The sequence below is a fragment of the Corythoichthys intestinalis genome, chromosome 13, assembly GCF_030265065.1.
Source record: "Corythoichthys intestinalis isolate RoL2023-P3 chromosome 13, ASM3026506v1, whole genome shotgun sequence".
Taxonomy (NCBI): domain Eukaryota; kingdom Metazoa; phylum Chordata; class Actinopteri; order Syngnathiformes; family Syngnathidae; genus Corythoichthys; species Corythoichthys intestinalis.
The window spans coordinates 19,313,331-19,334,730 of record NC_080407.1 but is presented as its reverse complement, the minus strand read 5'-3'; the positions used below and the strand labels follow the sequence as shown (position 1 = coordinate 19,334,730).

At 39.7% G+C, this 21,400-nt stretch overlaps 1 long non-coding RNA gene across 3 annotated transcripts in view; it reads left to right on the top strand.

Moving 5' to 3' along the window:
• Positions 1 to 21,400, top strand: part of LOC130928401 (uncharacterized) — a 141,177-nt gene that overhangs the window by 29,830 nt on the left and 89,947 nt on the right. For 2 of the 3 annotated variants that reach the window (XR_009066679.1, XR_009066678.1), the window contains exon 4: positions 11,831 to 11,940. The exons of the other annotated variant lie outside the window; for it this stretch is intronic. This is a non-coding gene — a long non-coding RNA (uncharacterized LOC130928401). The remainder of the gene's footprint in view (positions 1 to 11,830; positions 11,941 to 21,400) is intronic. 3 annotated transcript variants of the gene reach the window in all.

The window sequence follows — 21,400 nt, the reverse complement described above, 5'->3', positions numbered from 1 at the left end:
ATCGAATCCATGCCCCGCATCGGGATGCATCGCTGCATCGATTATTGTTGAAACCACTGATATTTTTCCATTCTTTAGAAATCAGCATTAGAAAATAGCTTAGTTTGTACAATTTTCCTATTTCTGATGAAAAAAACAGAAATTGAGCTTTTTGTGAAAGCATACATTTCAAACATCACTTTGACTTTAACACAGTTTTTGCTTTAGTTACATCCCAAACATCGAATAATGTTTTCCTTTCACAAAATAACATAAACAACAAGACAAATAGAGCATATGATAGCAAAATAACAATTAATTTACACATAACTGAGAGATGACTCTGTTGTGGCTGCGACAGCCGAGGGAAACTTTTCCCTCATTGCAGCCTGTCTCTGCTTGGCGAGCAGCACGGACTTAACGGCATTGTCCGCTGCACTGGTGGTCCTGGTTGTTCTGCTCGGTCGTCCAGCGCCTGGCATCCCTGGCGTCCTCCTGGTTGTTCTGCTCGGTCGTCCGCCGCCTGGCATCCTGGACGTCCATTCGGTCGTCTTCCGCCGGCGCCCCGGCTGTACAGCCCGGCCGTTTGTTCCGTTGAATCAGGTTGCGGGTCTTACCAAATGCGCTACTGCCCTCCAGTGGCCAGTTTTATTGCTTTAAAATGGATTTTCAACGTTGTGCTTTGGAGCCAAGTTGAATCAGAACCCAGAGATATCTCTTGTGAAAAAAAAAACAAAACATAAAAGACTTATAAATACGTCTTTTGAACACTGAAACATTTAAAAATAGAACGTATTTACACGTTTTTGGGAGCAAATGAGTTGAGCCTTGTTCAGACTGACAGCTAAAATCTGATTTTTAGCCCGTTTAGATTGAAAGTGGTTGGCCATTTTGGAGTCTGAACAGTCAAAAAGCACAGAAATCTGATTTTTGCAAAACGGATTGAGACCACATGCGTTTCATCTTAGAAATAGACAAGATGCTTCTCCGTCTGAACAGCTCAGATAGGATTCGACCATCTGTGACGTCAGGCATTAGTTACCATAGCATCCTGTCAGGTGTATCAATACTGTGGCCCAGTCTGAACAGGCCTATATCTGATTGGGACAGTTGCGAAAAATAGTGTGAACAGTCAGCCCTGATCAACGCGTCCCGCGACTTTTAAAGGTCAAGACCAGAGTTCTTCTTGGGCGCTTTCACACACACTACAACCCCTAGCAAAAAGTATGGAATAACCAGTCTTGGACGAGCACTCACTCAGACATTTTATCATGTAGCACAAACTCAGATAAAAAGCTTGAAAAAATAATGAATTAGTTCAAAAGTGCAACTCTTTTGCATTCAGAAACACCAAAATAAATGAATAAAACATTGTAGTGGTCAGTAAATGTTACTTTTATAAAGCAAGTGCAGGGAAATATATATGGAATCACTCCATTCTGAGGGAAAAAATATGGAATCATGAGGAAAAAAACAAATAACAATCAAAACACACCTCTAGTATTTAGTAGCACCACCTCTGGCTTTTATGACAGCTTGCAGTCTCTGAGGTATGGACATAATGAGTATTCTTCATCAATTTGGTGCCAACTCTCTTTGATTGCAGTTGCCAGATCATCCTTGCAGGTCGGTGCCTTGCTGTGTACCATTTTTTCCCCAATTTCCACCACAGGTTTTCAATAGGGTTGAGATCATGGCTATTTGCAGGCCATGATTTTGACTGGATGAGTATTTCTCCAAGGAATGCTTTAACAGTTTTAGCTCTGTGGCATGATGCATTGTCATCTTGGAAAATGACATATTTTCAAACGAAGGGATAAGAAAGCTGTCTAAGATTTCTATGTAAACTTGTGCATTTATTGAAGATTTAACTACAGCCATCTCCCCAGTGCCTTTGCCCATATCATCAAGGACTGAGGGGAATTTTGATGTTTTCTTCGAGCAGTCATCTGGGGTGACGTGGCTCAGTGGTAGAGTAATTGTCCCCCAACCCAGAGGTTGTGGGTTCGATTCTCCGCCCTGATGAACACGTCTAAGTGTCCTTGAGCAAGACACTGAACCCCACGTTGCTCCTGGTGCTGCGTCACCAGTAGGTGGATGGTGAGATAGTGTAAAGCGCTTTGAGCGCCTTGAAAGGTGGAAAAGCGCCATATAAGTGTAACACCATTTACCATAACAACCACCATCTTTGTAAATCACACTGGAACGGCACCAAACAAAAGTTCCAGCGTCATCACCTTGTGCAATGCAGATTCTTTCTCTTGACACCTTGTCCAATGCAGATTCTTGATTCTTGACAAGGTGATGATGCTGGAACTTTGGTGATGATCTGGCAACTGCAAAGAGAGTTGGCACCAAATTGATGCAGAATACTCAATTCCATGCCTCAGAGACTGCAAGCTGTCATAAAAGCCAGAGGTGGTGCTACTAAATAAATACTAGAGATGTTTTGATTGTCATTTCTTTGTTTCTCATGATTTCATATTTTTTTCGTCAGAATGGAGTGATTCCATATATATTTCCCTGTACTTGCTCTATAAAAGTAACATTTACTGACCGCCACAATGTTTTTCATTTCTTTTAGTGTTTCTGAATGCGAAAGACTTTTCTAACTAATTCATTTTTTCAAGCTTTTTATCTGAGTTTGTTTTACATGATAGAATGTCTGAGTGAATGCTCGTCCGAGACTGGTGATTCCATACTTTTTGCTACGGGTTGTAGACCAAGAAGACCAGGGTCCGGTTGGAGAGCTCCTTCGCAATAACATATACTCTGATTCAGTCTTGGCAGTAAACACTCATTGATAATGTTGACATAATGGTCAGATGTCACTGATACTGCCTGTTCGTTTTCTTCAAAAAAACATGGGCCAATTATGCCAACTCACGTTAGTGTACACCAAACAGTTATGAAGTTCTCTGGGGTTTTCAGGACACCAATAGCACGTGTTTTGCTTATTTACAGACCCTGAACGATGAGCCTCATCACTGAAGAAAATAACTGTGTCATCATGTAAACCCAAAAGTGCCTTGCATGCATTTTCACAAGCAATAAAATCACGTGGATTAAGTTCCTGCACCATAGCTAATTTGTAGGGATGAAATTTCAATTCTTCATGGAGGATTCGTCTCACTGAAAGAGCAGCCAACCTAAGAGCAGATGCGTGTTTGTGGGCAGACTGTTGGGGAGATCTCAAAATATTGTCGGACAGCGCCAATGTTTGGGGGTGCTCTTGCTGTTTGTGGGAAGCCAGGTTTACTGTAGTTGTTTACCCATGAAACAATCAACTGCCGATCAGGAACACGACCCCATGGGACAATATGGTATATGTAGCACGTTGCATTGAGACTATTGAACGACTGCTTGACAAAAATGCCTCAACAGCGAAAGTGTGTTCCAACTTCATTCTCTCCATGATGCTCACTGGGGTTCCTGAAAAATAAACACAAAATAAATAACACAAATTAAAAACCAAACTTTAATAAGCCCCACCCTCTCAATTAAGTCCATCCCTACCGTTCTCAGAGCAACCATCGCTTCAGGGTGCCAAATTTAAATAAGCAAGTTGCTCTGCCCCACCCAGTGTCTCCAGTGCATCTGTATGTCTAATTTTTTGTCAACTGTTTTGTGAAACAGAAGTATGGATGCATTTAAGTTTGAATAAAAAAACAAAACAAAACAAAAAAAAAAAACATGATGTAGCATAGCATAGCAAGTAGCTGCTCAGCCAGCAGGTTGCTCCCTCCCTACTCGAGCGAACTGGAATATATAAAAAAATGCATAGAGGAACATTAAACCATGAAAGAGACCCCAAGTCACACAGGTGCGCAATCGCTCTCACTTGCTTGACTTTTTGGACTGTCAAATTATCGCCACTGCCAGGAGAGCGAGACTCACCAAACGGCCACCCCTAAAGGCTCCGCCTGTCTCCGCCAGTCGCACTCACACGAACGTTCAGCAACAGCATGCAAAAGACAATTGCCACATTAGAACCAGATTCTGTGTATCAAATGCAACTGCCTAGCGCACCACAACAACATTTGGCCATGGCAGAATCGTCTGTCATCTTGCCATTGTTGATTTTGAATAGCGTCCGTGCTGTACTTCCGCTTCCAAGGTTGTACCGTCAGTTTTGAGCATCACACCTCCACGCTGTGACCCTGCACATACAGTGCCTTGCAAAAGTATTCGGCCCCCTTGAATCTTGCAACCTTTCGCCACATTTCAGGCTTCAAACATAAAGATATGAAATTTGATTTTTTTGTCAAGAATCAACAACAAGTGGGACACAATCGTGAAGTGGAACAACATTTATTGGATAATTTAAACTTTTTTAACAAATAAAAAACTGAAAAGTGTGGCGTGCAATATTATTCGGCCCCTTTACTCTTAGTGCAGCAAACTCACTCCAGAAGTTCAGTGAGGATCTCTGAATGATCCAATGTTGTCCTAAATGACCGATGATGATAAATAGAATCCACCTGTGTGTAATCAAGTCTCCGTATAAATGCACCTGCTCTGTGATAGTCTCAGGGTTCTGTTTAAAGTGCAGAGAGCATTATGAAAACCAAGGAACACACCAGGCAGGTCCGACATACTGTTGTGGAGAAGTTTAAAGCCGGATTTGGATACAAAAAGATTTCCCAAGCTTTAAACATCTCAAGGAGCACTGTGCAAGCCATCATATTGAAATGGAAGGAGCATCAGACCACTGCAAATCTACCAAGACCCGGCCGTCCTTCCAAACTTTCTTCTCAAACAAGGAGAAAACTGATCAGAGATGCAGCCAAGAGGCCCATGATCACTCTGGATGAACTGCAGAGATCTACAGCTGAGGTGGGAGAGTCTGTCCATAGGACAACAATCAGTCGTACACTGCACAAATCTGGCCTTTATGGAAGAGTGGCAAGAAGAAAGCCATTTCTCAAAGATATCCATAAAAAGTCTCGTTTAAAGTTTGCCACAAGCCACCTGGGAGACACACCAAACATGTGGAAGAAGGTGCTCTGGTCAGATGAAACCAAAATTGAACTTTTTGGCCACAATGCAAAACGATATGTTTGGCGTAAAAGCAACACAGCTCATCACCCTGAACACACCATCCCCACTGTCAAACATGGTTGTGGCAGCATCATGGTCTGGGCCTGCTTTTCTTCAGCAGGGACAGGGAAGATGGTTAAAATTGACGGGAAGATGGATGCAGCCAAATACAGGAACATTCTGGAAGAAAACCTGTTGGAATCTGCACAAGACCTGAGACTGGGACGGAGATTTATCTTCCAACAGGACAATGATCCAAAACATAAAGCCAAATCTACAATGGAATGGTTCAACAATAAACGTATCCAGGTGTTAGAGTGGCCAAGTCAAAGTCCAGACCTGAATTGAATTGAGAATCTCTGGAAAGAGCTGAAGACAAACACTCTCCATCCAACCTCACTGAGCTCGAGCTGTTTTGCAAGGAAGAATGGGCAAAAATGTCAGTCTCTCGATGTGCAAAACTGATAGAAACATACCCCAAGCGACTTGCAGCTGTAATTGGAGCAAAAGGTGGCGCTACAAAGTATTAATGCAAGGGGGCCGAATAATATTGCACGCCCCACTTTTCAGTTTTTTATTTGTTAAAAAAGTTTAAATTATCCAATAAATTTTGTTCCACTTCACGATTGTGTCCCACTTGTTGTTGATTCTTGACAAAAAATTAAAATTTTATATCTTTATGTTTGAAGCCTGAAATGTGGCGAAAGGTTGCAAGATTCAAGGGGGCCGAATACTTTTGCAAGGCACTGTAAAGTAGCAAAAGTGCACCCTGGTTCAGTTGCATTCACGAACGAAGCAGGGTGCGCTTAAAGCGGACCGAGACCCACGGGTTTGAGCGGACCAGATTTTGTTTGTTTGGTCCGGACTAGAGTTCAGGTGCGCATTCATATTTACAAAATGAAGCGGACCGTCTGAGTAAGGGCGCTTTCAAACTCGCACTGTTTGGCCCCTTTTAAACAGACCAGAGTTATTTTTCTCAGTCTGCTGAATGCTGAACCTTTTCAACAACTGTTTCGCATATGTTGCTGTAAGGTAGCTCTCCAACCGTACCCTGGTCCTCTTGGTCTAGTGTGAAAGCGACCTAAAGCTATGTATACACTAGGACAGATTATTTTACCAGGGGTATTTTGCCGACTATATTTATACCTCTCCGCACTATGTTTACGGTGTGTTTAAGGCCCTCCTGCTTCTGCAAGTTATGCCTGCATTTGCGCAAACTACGCATGCGTAGAAAGGAGCAGCCTCATGTGTTACGTCATTATCCGCACGGTTTACCTCTGAACCGGAAACTCATTACTCACCGGCGGGAAATTTCGAAATTACTGCACCTTCTAGACAAGGGGTCTGGAACTCCGTTTTGTGATCACTTTTTTTGTTTGTTTGTGAATGCCATTGAATGCGTCACACGGGAGGGAGAGTGAATGGAGGGCACGCTCGTCTAGTGCATAACATTGGCGCTCCTGGAAGTGGCGACAGTTTTGACAGGTGGAAATATCATGAAAATGAAACTGATCTCGCGCCTCTGTGACTTTGGGTACCATGCAGTTCATTTTTCGGGGCTTAATTTTCCCCTACGTATTTTTATATACTCCAGTTCAATTGGCATTGAGTTGTGAGGGGCCAGCCACGCAGTTGGCTGATCGGAGACTTAACGCGGGAGACAAACTCTGTAATAAAACACCCATTTCCGTGTAATCCGTGATGGGAGGACCACCAATGGGCACTGAACTGAAGCACGTTATTACTACGTACGTTTGAAGGTTCAAGAAAAATGTGTGAATGCATTATCAGCTCATCACAGCTCCTTCAAGTCGAGCGAGCCGGCTGGTACAGCATTTTAAAATTAAGAGTTGGCGGAGAGGCAGATGCACTCATTAAAAGAGCCAGAAATGAGTGGTGAGACACAGGTTCTTGACACCTGTTCTACACTCAAGATGATAAACTGTAAAAAATGACTGTGGAAAATAACAGAGGAAAAGAATGCCACGTCTTGATCATCTGCCTCCATTGGTTACGGTGCCATCATGCCGCACTAAGAATGGCGATGGCACACTCCATGAAGTCACTTCCTTAGTATCCGATTGTTATACGAAGACAGCCGTCTATATTAAGCGGGTGGTAATATTACCCGCCTACCTTCTCCATGCAAGAACTTATCCGGACAAGAGGTATGTTAGTGTAGCCAACATGCCGTATAGTCTACCGGTCAAGCAGTCCAGTGCCAGAGGTAGCAATGCAACCCCAAAACATCAAGGAACCTCCGCCATGTTTGACTGTGGGGCCCATGTTCTTCTCCTTGAAGGCCTTGTCTTTTTCATGTAAACTCTGTTGATGGTTTTTCCCAAAAAGCTCTATTTTGTCTTATCTGACCGGAGAACATTCTTCAAAAAACGTTTTTGGCTTTCTCAGGTAAGATTTGGCAAACTTCAACCTGGCTTTTGTATGTTTCTGGGTTAGAAGTGAGGTCTTCCTGGGTATCCTACCATAGAGTCCCTTTTCGTTCAGACGCCGACGGGTAGCACAGGTTGTCACTGTTGTTCCCTCGGACTGCAGGACAGCTTGAACTTGTTTGTGCGGATGGTGGATAGGACTAACATCCAATCTTTTGTTGAAATCTCTCGTCATTTTTTTCTTTTCTGTCCACATCTAGGGAGGTTAGCCACACTGCCATGGGCTTTACAGTTACTGATGACACTGCGCACGGTAGACACTGGAACATTCAGGTTTTTGGAGATGGACTTGTAGCCTTGAGATTGCCCATGCTTCCTCGCAATTTTGCTTCTAAAGTCCTCAGACAGTTCTTTGGTCTTCTTTCTTTTCTCCATGCTCCATGTGATACCACAAGAACACAGGACAAAGGTTGAGTCAACTTGAATCCATTTTAACTGGCTGCTGTCTTTTGTTTTTTTTCATTGCAAGCAAAATAAATGAAAATATTACTACTTGAAATTGCCATCATTTTCTGGAAAAAAAAAAGAGCATTATCCGACAGAATTGCAGGGGTGCCAATACTTTTGGCCAGCACTGTAAACCAGTTAATGTGAGACTTCCACAGTAAAATCGTGAAATTCTCGCCTGAGTTACATGGCAAAGTTACGCAACATGTAAAACACAAATACTGCTGACAACATTTTTGTTTGATCCTGTTAATCTTCCCAATTTAGACACAGCAGATGCTCTTTAATGGTGCAGTTGATGTATTCAGGCCTCCCCCATTCTAAATCCTGAAATTTCTTTAAAAACAAACTGAAGCGTCTGCTTTCACTAAGCCAACTGCGTCCAAGGTTTTCTCTTCTTTGCTGTTTGCTTGTGTGCCAATTTGTTTATATTTAACACAACATATGTTGATCAAGTATAAAACACAAATTGTATGTTGGGAGGCTGCACAAACTGTTATTCAAAAGTATAATGAAAGCTGTGAGGGCCATCTTGTGTACAGCTAATGGGATCAAGCGTTACATTTTTCTCCCCAGTCACAATCCATCTCGCCGCATGTTTTGAGTGAAAAGCTTGCGATCCTAAAAATGTGTTCAAGGTTTGCGAAATCAGCCGATAAAAAAGGATTTTAATCAGGCATCTCAATGGGCAACTGTGGCCACTGCTGCCTGACGGTGGGACCCCGGAAGGACCCCGCAGCAGCTTGAAGCAATAAGATCTGACTTATAGTCCAGTGCATCTTATTTGTTGATTTATTTGGGTTAATAGGTAACACTTTATTTGACAGTGGCGTCACAAGACTGTCATAAGACCATTATAATTATGACATGACAGGAGAGTATCATAGGCATTACTAAATGCTTATGTCATTAAGGGCCATCCAGCAAATTATGTCATTAACTCCTTTTGCAGTGGGGCAAATAAGTAGTTAGTCAACCACCAATTGTGCAAGTTCTCCTACTTGAAAAGATTAGAGAGACCTGTAATTGTCAACATGGGTACCTCAACCATGAGAGACAGAATGTGGGGGGAAAAAAAATCCCATTGTTTGATTTTTAAAGAATTTATTTCCAAATTAAAGTTGAAAATAAGTATTTGGTCACCTACAAACAAGCAAGATTTCTGGCTGTCAAAGAGGTCTGACTTCTAACGAGGTCTAACGAGGCTCCATTCGTTACCTGTATTAATGGCATCTGTTTTAACTCATTATCGGTATAAAAGACACCTGTCCACAATCTCAGTCAGTCACACTCCAAACTCCACTATGGCCAAGACCAAAGAGCTGTCGAAGGACACCAGAGACAAAATTGTAGACCTGCACCAGACTAGGAAGACTGAATATGCAATAGGTAAATAGGTTGGTGTAAAGAAATCAACTGTGGGAGTTATTAGAAAATGGAAGACATACAAGACCACTGATAATCTCACTCGATCTGGGGCTCCATGCAAGCTCTCACCCCGTGGCGTCAAAATGATAACAAGAACAGTAAGCAAAAATCCCAGTACCACACGGGGGGACCTAGTGAATTACCTACAGAGAGCTGGGACCACAGTAACAAAGGCTACTATCAGGAACACAATGTGCCGCCAGGGACTCAAAGCCTGCACTGCCAGACGTGTCCCCCTGCTGAAGAAATTACACGTCCAGGCCCGTCTGCGGTTCACTAGAGAGAGCATTTGGATGATCCAAAAGAGGACTGGGAAAATGTGTTATGGTCAGATGAAACCAAAATAGAACTTTTTGGTAGAAACACAGGTTCTCGTGTTTGGAGGAGAAAGAATACTGAATTGCATCCGAAGAACACCATACCCACTGTAAAGCATGGGGGTGGAAACATCATGCTTTTGGGCTGTTTTTCTGCAAAGGGACTAGGACGACTGATCTGTGTAAAGGAAAGAATAAATGGGGCCATGTATTGAGAGATTTTGAGTGAAAATCTCCTTCCATCAGCAAGGGCATTGATGATGAGACGTGGCTGGGTCTTTCAGCATGACAATGATCCCAAACACACAGCCAGGGCAACAAAGGAGTGGCTTGGTAAGAAGCATTTCAAGGTCCTGGAGTGGCCTAGCCAGTCTCTGGATCTCAACCCCATGGAAAATCTGTGGAGGGAGTTACAAGTCTGTGTTGCCCAACGACAGCCCCAAAAACATCACTGCTCTAGAGGAGATCTGCATGGATGAATGGGCCAAAATACCAGCAACAGTGTGTGAAAAGCTTGTGAAGAGTTAAAGAAAACATTTGGCCTCCGTTATTGCCAACAAAGGGTACATAACAAAATATTGAGATGAACTTTTGGTATTGACCAATACATATTTTCCACCATGATTTGCAAATATGTTCTTTAAAAATCAAACAATGCGATTTTCTGTTTTTTCCACATTCTGTGTCTCATGGTTGAGGTTTACCCATGTTGACAATTACAGGCCTCTCTAATATTTTCAAGTAGGAGAATTGGCACAATTAGTGGTTGACTAAATACTTATTTGCCCCACTGTACTTCTTAAAGGATTGTCATTCACTCTCAGCCATTTTCACGGGCGCAAGCCTATTCGCTCACGGCCGTTTTACCGGATTTTGACTGATTTTGCAAGGCCCACAGAAAATTATGTTCTATTGCTCTATAATCAAACCTTTTGGAAACCACCAAAAGAAAGATTACTCTCTTCTTTCAGAAATTGGAAAATTGATCAAACTTAGCTATTTTATATAGCTGATTTCTAAAGAATGGAAAAAGATATGAACTTTTTTTTTTTCTGCTGGAAGAAGAGAGTATAATCCTCCATGGGTTCCATGTTTATATAGCAAAAGAACATAATTTTCTGTGGGCCTTGCAAAATCAGTCGAAATCAAGTAAAACGACCGGGAGTCAGACAGTTAAAGCTAAAAAGAGGATGGATGCTGCAACAAGACAATGATCTAAAACACAGAAGTACATCTTCAGAATGGTTTCAGAGAAACAAAATACACATTCTGGAGTGGCCAAGTCAAAGTCCAGACTTGAACCCCATTGAGATGTTGTGGCATGACCTAAAGACAGCGAGTCATGCCAGACATCCCAGTAATCTGACTGAACTACAGTAGTTTTGTAGAGAAGAATGGGCCAAGATTAGTCCTGATTGCTTCCTGATCTGCAGCTACAGGAAGCGTTTGAAGTTATTGCTGCCAAAAAGGGGGCCACAAAATATTAAATGTGATGGTTCACTTATTTTTCCTCTTTCTGTCCTTGTTTTTATTCTATCTTCATTAAAATATGAAAATCTATAAGTTTTGTGTGGATTCAGTTAAAGCAGATGCTGTTCTTTCATCTGTGTGATTTTGACAAAGATCAGCTCACGTTTGATGGTGATTTTATGGAGAAATGTGAGAAATTACCAAAGGTTCAGATACTTTTTCACACCACTATATTTGAAAATAATATATTGGATATCTGCAATCGGATTATTATTTTTTTTAGATATGTGTCTGCATCAGCGTTTGAAAATCCTATATTGGTTGACCTTTATAGTACCCATTTCTCTTGCTCTTCAGGCTTATTAGTCGACGTTTGTTGCGGATATGAATCGGAAATGTTTAAAGTTGGCAAACTAGTTTTTGGATATAATGTAAAGTAGCACTCACAGGGTGAGCTATATAGATTCCTCACAGATCCTTTGTAGGAGATATCTAATCATACATAGCTCTACGTGCGTCGTCCTCACCTACTGTCTTTCTTATTAAACTTTTCTCACCGCTCCACTTGCCACAAAAATATCCATTACATCGCAGACCTTCAGTCTTAAGGGGAGGAAAACGTTCTCTGTGACCAAATTTGGACACATCACTGCGAGAAGCACGCTTATGAAACTCATCTCGCTGCTTTTTTTTAATCAGAGCCACAGTGGATGCTCAATCAAGTAACATTACTTCTAATGGAATCGCAGAATGGGGAAGTCAATTAAGCCATCTCGCCTTCACCCACAGATTTCGGAATGAGAGATGAGGTAGGGCACCACTTTGTTCATCAGCTAAACCTGTGATGCAACAATCTTGCAATTCGGTCTTGTTCAGACTGGCTGCCAAAATCAGATTTTTAGCCCATCCATATTGAAATTGGCTGGCTTTTTTGTAGTCTGAACAGTCCCAAGCAGGTACTTTCATTTCTGATATGGACAAGATGCTTCTCGGCAAGGGCGTAGGTTTGGTCTCAATATTGGTAGGGATGATATAACAGCATAACCTGCATGTACACTTTTAGCTGGGGATGAGACATTAATAAGACCAAACAGATTGGGTGAACGAAGGTAATTTGAACCTAATAAATTTATAGGCTAAAAATGATCAATGCAAAATCTGTATTGACTTATAATAACTTCCATATGTATTGGTTCAGGTGATACACCGTTCAATTCAAACCTGTCAAAGAAACATTTTGAAAACTTCCAGAATTCCAGAATAAATGTCTGGATTTTATTAGCAAATTTAAATAGCAATATTTGAACATAACTTTGAAAAAAATATATTAACACACACAATGAGTACAAACTTGATAATAATCTCTTAACTATCCAGGAATGATAAAAACAAAAACATTTGTCTTAAGACCACTCAACATTATCTGTCTAAATAAGGAAATTCAATTTAACTGAAAAACCATCTTAGGCGGGGAAAAACAAAACAAAAAATAGTAGGGCTGTCAAACGATTACAATTTTTAATTGAGTTAATCACAGCTTAAAAATTAATAGTAATTAATCACAATTCAAACTATAAAATATGCCATATTTTTCTGTAAATTATTGTGGAATGGAAAGATAAGACAAACGACGGATATATACATTCAACATACTGTACCTAAGTACTGTATTTGTTTATTATAACAATAAATCAACAAGATGGCATTAACATTATTAACATTCTTTTAAAGCAATCCATGGATAGAAAGACTTGTAGTTCTTAAAAGATAAATGTTAGTACAAGTTAAAGAAATTTTATATTAAAACCCCTCTTGTTTTTGTTGTAATAGTTTGTAAAGTTTTCAATCAAAAAATAAACTAGGAGTTCGCCATTGTTGATGTCAGTAATTACACAATGCTCATGGTGCTGAAACCCATAAAATCAGTCTCACTCAACCGCCAGCAGAAGGCGACAAAACATCAAAAACACAACTAATAAGTGAAAATGACACTTTGCTGTCATTTTAATCTGTTTGAGCGGGGCATGTGCGTTAAATGCATCAAATATTTTAACATGATTAAAAAAATTAATTACCGCCCGTTAACGCGATAAATTTGACAGCCCTAATAAATAGTAATAATTAAAATGGTTTCCATCAGGTAAAACGCTACTTCTTTTGTCGAGTCTTGTTAAACTCAACAAAAAAAGAAAGCTCCTTTAAACTACTTTAACACCACATAAATAAAACAAAAAAACAAAAACAAAATTGCGGCGAAGAGGGCAAACCTCAGTTCACTACATTTCTCAGTTTAACGTTAACAGAAGAAAACATGCAGGAGGACACTTCTCTCAAAGCAGCTTCCTACTGGAGTTTTGCAGGTTAACAAATTAACACAGTTTAATGTTATGCTAACTCTGATACAGGTTGGACTTTCAGTTGCAAAATTGGTGGTGTGTCCCCCTACCTCCACAACATTGATGTCTTTTTATATAACCTACAGTGGCTGATGCTGGCTGAAAAAAAATTCTAATATCCCTCCTCTTCGAAGGGGGCGGAGGAGGCGGCATGTTGTGTTTCTGTCGGTGCTGTGAGTGCGTGTGTTTGTGTTGTGTCAAGTCATCAGCCAATTAAACGTGCATTTGAGGGAAAAAAATACTCATTCAACAAGTGAAAAGGGAAAATTAATGTCTGAACATTATGAAAATAATTCACTTAATAATGGTAGGGTCAATTCAATCCTTACAGCATATGTGAAGACAATCTAAATTACTGTACACACTGTATATAACTGAAGTCATTATATAAAGCAGATAGGTTGCTTAAAAGTTGGTGGGAACAATTTGAACGTCCTGAAAAATTGGTAGTGTTATGTCCCTACCGTCCCTATGCAAACTTACGCCCTTGCTTCTCAGCCTCAACAGCCCAGATGGGTTTTGATTGTCCGTGACGTCACTCAATGCTGCCTGACGCCTCCGTTGCCACAGCAACCTGTCAGGTGTATCAATCATGTGGCCCAGTCTGAACAGGCCCAGATCCGATTTGGACACTTGCTATGAAAATAGTGGAAACAGTCAGCTATTGATATCAGATTTGAGGAGGAATCTGAATGGAATCGGATAGGGCTGCCGCTACCGATTATTTAGGTAATCGATTAATCCATCGATTGGTTAGTTCGAATAATCAAGTCATCATTTAATTAGGGCTGTCAAAATTATCGTGTTAACGGGCGTTAATTAATTTTTTAAATTAATCACGTTAAAATACTTGACGCATTTAACGCACATGCCCCGCTCAGACAGATTAAAATGACAGCAAAGTGTCATTTCCACTTGTTACTTGTGTTATTTGGTGTTTTCCCGCCCTCTGCTGGCGCTTGGGTGCGACTGATTTTATGGGTTTCAGGCTTCAGCACACAACAATGGCGAGCTACTAGTTTATTTTTTGATTGAAAATTTTACAAACTTTATTAAAACGAAAACATTAAGAGGGGTTTCAATATGAAATTTTGATAACTTGTACTAACATTTATATTTTAAGAACTACAAGTCTTTCTATCCATGGATCGATTTAACAGAATGTTAACAATGTTAATGCCATCTTGTTGATTTATTGTTATAATAAACAAATACAGTACTTATGTACAGTATGTTGAATGTATATATCCGTCTTGTGGCTTATCTTTCCACTCCAACAATAATTTACAGAAAAATATGGCATATTTTATAGATGGTTTGAATTGCGATTAATTACGATTAATTACGAATTTTTAAGCTGTGATTAACTCGATTAAAAATTGTAATCGTTTGACAGCCCTACATTTAATGCATTGCAGAATACATTTTAGGAGAGGCGAAACAAAGAAAAGTGTTCATGCCTGCAATAACATTTATTTTGGTGGCACTAAGATGGCACTTTTAAAAGAGCATTAATTGCGAATATGAAATAAAATTCCTGAGTGTTTCTTCAAATTATGCAGAATTGCACTTTCATTTCACAAGAGCAATGAATGCATTTAAAACTAAAGTACCTCAGTTTAGCCTCAAGTGGTATAAAAAATGAATTAATGAGGATTTGAATACAACAAAAGAACAATTGGCTAACTTGCATTGCAAAAATGCTTGCTTGCTGTAAAATGCAAATTTTTAAAACATTTTTTTAACGAACCTATTAACTCATTCACTCCCAGCCATTTTCACCGGTGCAACCCCCTTCGCTTCCGGCCGTTTTACTGGATTTTGACTGATTTTGCAAGGCCCACAGAAATTTCTGTTCTATTGCTATATAAACATGGAACCCACCAAAAGAAAGAGTAGACTCTCCTCTTTCAGCAGGAAAAAAAGTTCATCTTTTTCCATTCTTTAGAAATCAGTATTAGAAAATAGCTTAGTTTGAGCAATTTTCTGATGAAAAAAAACAAATTGAGCTTTTTGTAAAAGCATACATTTCAAACATAACTTTGACTTTAACACAGCTATTTTTTTGCTTTTGTGACATTCCAAACATCTGAATAATGTTTTCCTTCTACAAAATAACATAACAAGATGTCAGGGAAATTCAACCTTGAATTCCAAGACAAGTGTTACCTCGATAGCTCGATTGGAGAAATGAATATGACCCCAACCATGGACTGCTTTTCTTCGAAGACTTAATGAACAAGAGCTCTCGGGTACAAACCGATGTGACCCAGCCAGGAGCTGTGATCACCCAGAACGTACGAAGAAGTACAATCGAGGCTGGAAATTTATACTGTTGAAAGGGTGGTGCCGAAGCCCACCGTGAAACGAAACTTACTAAGAAACGAAACTCATCATCTCACAAACCTGGGTATTTTTCCATACAAAAACATCTTTGAGCTGAGACCTTGAAAACCGGTCCCGGCTAGAATGATGATAAGAAACCACAGTTCTCTCTTGTATTCATTCAGGGCACATTGAACAACACAGGAACATAACAGTCCATATTTGGGCATAAAGTGATACAGTCTGCAGTAGTCGAGGCCATGAGAAGGCACACTCAACAGATTAATGCTACAATGTTGTCATGCAAGAATAACAAAAGCATACAAAATATAATGTATAATGGTTGTGTTTTAAGCATGAATAAAATTCTCTCACACAAAACAAATAGAGCTTTTGTTAGCAAAGTAACAATTTATTTACACATAACTAAACTATTGTGTGTGAATGGTGTTCATTTGAGGACTCCATAGAGGAAGCCACTGCTGTCTTAAAAACCATTGTTGTTCGTTTAATGTTTGCAAAAAGGCACTTGGACACTCCACGGACGTTTTGGCAAAATATTTTGTGGACCAATGAAACCAAAGTTTATTTGTTTGGGGGTAACACACAACGTCACGTTTGGAGGAAAAATGGAACAGCTCACCAACATCGCCACCGTGAAGCATGGTGGAGGGAGCATCATGATTTGGGGCTGTTTTGCTGCCTCAGGGCCTGGACAGCTTGCAATCATTAATGGAAGAATGAATTCAAAAGTTGTGCCGAATGTTTTGCAGAAAAAAACAGACTGTCTGCCAGATAGTTGAAGCGAAAACGAGGATGGATGCTGCAACAAGACAATGATCCAAAACACAGAACTAAATCAACTTCAGAATGGTTTCAGAAGAACAAAATACACGTTCTGAAGTGGCCAAGTCAAAGTCCAGACTTGAACCCCATTGAGATGCTGTGGCATGACCTAAAGACAGTGATTCATGCCAACCATCCCAGGAATCTGACTGAACTACAGAAGTTTTGTCGAGAAGAATGGGCCAAAATTGCCTGAGCGATGTGCCTGACTGATCTGCAGCTACAGGAAGCGTCTGGTTGAAGTTATTGCTGCCAAAGAGTTGGCCACAAAATATTAAATTTGATGGTTCACTTACTTATTTTTCCCCCTTCTGTCAATGTTTGCATGCTCTCCTTGTTAAAATATGAAAGTGAAAATATGAAATGTTTGGGAGGTTTTAGTTAAAGCAGTTTTTTCATCTGTGTGATTTTGACAAAGATCAGATCACATTTGGTGATTTTTGCAGAAATGTGAGAAATTCCAAAAGGTTCAGATACTTTTTCATACCACTGTAAACTATATGACGAATGCATAAATGTATTAGCTCAAACAAAAACATACCTCATGTTGGTCTTAACTGGGAGCAGCTGGATTCAGCCAAGTTAGCCGAGTTATGGCATATTCACTATTGCCATTTAAAGGCAGTGTATCCACCTAAATCAATAAAACTAAATGCAACACTTTCAAAACAAACTATTACAACATCACTAATTAAATGAATCCTCCAAGCAACATTTGATTTTGAGCATTTTCTAATCAGATTGCTCGAGTTAACCAATTAGTCGTTGATACACCAGAATCATATTTTTCTGCAGTCTGAACGCAGCCATATTTTACTGCAACCGTTCCCACTAAATGGACCTTTCCATTTGCAAAACTATCTTCAGTCGTAATAAAGCCATAGATGAGTCATATCTGCAAACCTTTCTGGCAGTTTCTATTGATGCGTTACAGGCGCGATATATTAATTTTATTATTATTATTTTTAATAACCCTGAGAGCCAAGATAAAAGCAGGGTTGATTCTTTCAATTATATACATCTTTTCTCTGCATCTTTACATGAGCGGCGGTATTAACCTGAGGAAAAAAAACAGGTTGCGCATAAAGGCAAGACAAATTCTAGTACATAAGCAGTGACCTCCATGAAAACGCATCGAAACCATCGATTAGACCGCCCTATGAGAGTTAATAGCCATCACTTGTGTGTAAATACCATACTTGTTCAAGAAAATAACCGTGATGTACTTGCGTGTCTCTTGGGGTTGTGCCTTTGGGAATGCGCAAGCTAACAATTAGCATGAAAGATGTCTTTAAGATGAGGGGGAAAAAAAGTTAAAAGTCCTTTAAATAGTTGTTTTGCTTCATTACATCCCCAAAATATGTTTTCCTAGACAGTTTCACGCACATTTAATTTCACCATTGCACCACTGTGGTAATTAAACCTAACTACAGCATACATTAATTATCTTTAAGTCAAGCCTAGTGAGAATTGGAATTATGTCGCTAGCTTTGACGGGAATGATATATACTAGGAGTGGGAACCTCTAGGTAGCTCACGATACGGCGCATGATAATCTCACGATATGGCAATACAACAATTGTCGATACATGAGTCAGGAAATCATTTGACATCTAATAAACAGAAACACGTTATTTTCATCCTTGTGCTGTGAATTGGAATGAGCATATCACTATTAGGCTAGGTTCACACAGCAAGTGTTTAGTCTTATATTTAAAGTTCATGTATTGATAGAATGCCTGCACACGCTGTGCGGGCATGACGCACACACATACTGTACAGCAGGGCCAAGAACGAAAATTGGTTAATTTGGTATGTGGCATGTTTTGTTTGTTGTTTTTTTTTTTTTTTGGTATGTGGCAAAATGGGTTTTGGAATGTGGCTTTTTTTTTTTTTTTTAATGTGGCTTTTTTTTTTTAATGTGGCATTTTTTTGATACGTGGCAAAATGGATTTTGGTGTCTGGCATTTTGTCTTTTTGGTATTTGACATTTTTTTGTATGTAGCAAAAGGGATTTTGGTATGTGCCATTTTTTTATTATTTTTTTTAGTATGTAGCAAAATGGATTTTGGCGTGTGGCATTTTTTGTCAGGTGGCAAAAAGGATTTTCGCGCTGACACGCCATTGCGTATGTCTAATGGATGGATTTTAGCGTAATGTTCATTTTCAAATACCACATTACACACCAATAAAAATGCCACGTACCAAAATCCATTTTGTCACACACCAAAAAAAAAAAAGCCACATACCAAAATCCACTTTTCATTCTCGCTGTTCCTCCACACATAAGCCTTATGTGTGTGCGTCAGTTTGCCCCGATTCGGCCATGTAAGCAATACTAAAATATTGCTGATTTAGCGCACAGAAAGAAAACCGAGCATTATCTGGCTTATCCTTTTCATTTTGGGGCATTTACAGGTCATTTCCTTTTGTGCTTTTGTGTTACTGAAAAGGAAGAGACTCAAGAATGTCCCCAAATAAATAGGAAGTGACCTGTAAATGCCCTAAAATGAACAAGAATTGACCTTTAAATGCCCACAAATGACTGGCTGGTTTCAGTGCCAGTAACTGTGCTAGGCGGCCAATCCAGTCAAAATGAATTGGATGTCGAGCGCCTTAAATGGCAGCCAGTGAGGTAAAATAGACACTATTAAAATGGAATATTTTTTTCAACATATATCGATTCTTGGCGGTAGCATATTGATAAACTTTCCGGCTACAAGTTATTGCGATATATCACCTTTTCGATATGTTGTCACACCCCTTGTATGTACCGTAATTTTTAGACTAGAAGTCAAACCAGCCCAGGTTTCAGGTTTGCGGTGAAGCCAATTCATATGTATGCACTGCAGCTTGATTTTTCAAAGCCTTAAATGCTCCTGGCCAACCTTTGCCTGTCGATATCTCCCCCACAACCCTTTTCTCCTCTGGCAGCCCCGAAGACCATATTTCTGCCGTCAGTTCAGCTCCAGAGCGAGAGGGAGCCAGCTGGCTTCCATCTCTGTCCCCAACCAGAAAGCCATAGGGCTCTCCATCCACGGAAAACTGAAATTGGAAGCCAGAAGAATCGCACTTGTGTCACCGTGCCAAATAGCAAAGAGCCATTAAGCTCTTGATGCATGGTGGAGCAACAAAAGAGCATGAAATGCGAGAGAAAAATACTGCCAGTTTCTGTTTTATTAAGATAATTGAAGGTGAAACACAGTGAAAAAAACACCCTACTTTGCATTGCAAAATAGTCATATACAATACATTCCACTGTGGCACGTATACTGTATAGTTATTTAATGTTGGGTCAACTGTAAATAAGTCAATATTTGAGAGACAGTGAGAACCAAAAATGGTATTTGCCACATTTGCCATTTAGCATTTTTTTTTGCCATGTGGCATTTTTTGCCACATGCCTTTCCCCCAAAAATGCCATAAACCAAAATCCATTTGGCCACATGGCAAAAAAAAAAAGCCACATGGGAAAAAAAAAAAAATGCCACATGGCAAAATCTATTTTGCCACATGGCAAAGAAATTCCACATAGGAAAAAAATGCCACTTGGCATAATCCATTTTGTTACATGGCAAAAAAATGCCACATAGCAAAATGCATTTTGCCACATGGCAAAAAAACGCCACCTGAATAAAATGCCACATTGCCACATGGCAAAATGCCACATTGCAAAAAATAAAACAATGCCACATGGCAAAATGCATTTTGCCAAATGGCCAAAATTATCCCACATGGCAAAATCTATTTTGCCACATGGCAAAAAAAATGCCACATGGCAAAATCCATTTTGCCTCTTGGCAAAAAAATGCAACATTGCCACATGCCAAAATGCCACATGGCAAAAAATGACACATGGCAAAAAACATTTTAGCACATGGCAAAAAATGCCACATTGAAAAAAAAAAATGCCACATGGCAAAATACATTTTGCCAAAAGGCCAAAATTATCCCACATGGCAAAACCTATTTTGCCACATGGCAAAAAAATGCAACATGGCAAAATCCATTTTGCCTCATGGCAAAAAGAACTAATGCCACATGGAAAAATCCATTTTGCCACATGGAAAAAAAAATGCCACATGGCAAAATCTATTTTGCCACATTGCAAAAAAATGCCACATGGCAAGAAAAAGCCACATGGCAAAATCCATTTTGGCATATGAAAAAAAAATAACACATGGCAAAATCCATTTTGCCACATGGCAAAAAAACCCACCTGAAAAAAATCCATTTTGCCAAATGGCAAAATCCATTTTGCCTCGTGACAAAAAAAAAAAAAAATGCCCCATTGCCACATGGCAAAAATGCCACATGGCAAAAAAAATGCCACATGGCAAAATAGATTTTGGCACATGACAAAAAAAATGCCACATTGCAAAAAAAAAAAAGCCACATGGCAAAATGCATTTTGTGAAAAAATGGCCAAAATTATCCCACATGGCAAAATATATTTTGCCACATGGCAAAAAAAAAAAAAAAAAACGCCACATGGCAATCCATTATTCCTTGTGACAAAAAAATGCCACATGGCAAAATGCATTTTGCCTCACGGCAAAACAATGCCACATGGCAAAATCCATTTTGGCACATGGCAAAAAAATACATGGAAAAATCCATTTTGCCACATGGCAAAAAAAAAATGCTACATGGCAAAATCTATTTTGCCACATGGCAAAAAAAAAACCACATGGCAAAATAA